This window comes from Seriola lalandi, unplaced genomic scaffold (genome assembly GCF_002814215.2).
Source record: "Seriola lalandi dorsalis isolate HSWRI2012SDOR001 ecotype SW California unplaced genomic scaffold, Sedor1 jcf7180002054090, whole genome shotgun sequence".
Classification (NCBI taxonomy): domain Eukaryota; kingdom Metazoa; phylum Chordata; class Actinopteri; order Carangiformes; family Carangidae; genus Seriola; species Seriola lalandi.
Genome location: NW_019524643.1, coordinates 1 through 664, shown reverse-complemented (window position 1 = coordinate 664; position 664 = coordinate 1).

The window sequence follows — 664 nt, the reverse complement described above, 5'->3', positions numbered from 1 at the left end:
GGGGGGGGTAAACAGGATCGGGTGTCGGTCAAGGACACCTCGCTCTGCTCCCTGTGACACTACAACGACCCGAAAGAGTGCCAGGGAGCGCCGAGGCAGGACACCCAATCAGGAGCGTGGGAACGATGCCAATGCGTTGACTAAGCAGAGACGGCTCACGGGTCCAGGTCACATCAAACACGTCCGGGTCACAGAACGCCTCACGACCCTGAAGGTTTTACTTCTGCTCAGCGGAGGGACTGACTTCAGGGTGTCGCACAGAGAATCTTACAAGGTTTCGTTAAAGAGAGAAAAGTTGAGGCCTTTGCAGCAGAAGGGAAGATTTTACAGGAAGACATGAAACACCTGGACTCTACCTGACCGCAGAGATCATGTGACATAAAACTGTAGAGCCGCAGAACGTAGATCCAACTGTAGACTAAAGTATTTAGTTGTGATGATGATGATGATGATGATGATGTTACTATAGATTCATCAGCTCGTTCTTCTTGACGACTCCTGACTGATGAAAGAGAATGAATCTATATTTATGGATCTGGGCTTCAGTCCATCAGACAGAAACAGCTGCTCTGATGTTTCTACATGTATGTGGCTCTGCTGTGGTTTTAAATGCTGCTGCAGCAAGGCATTGTGGGACGGCATGTCTCCTTTCCTTTGGTGAAGG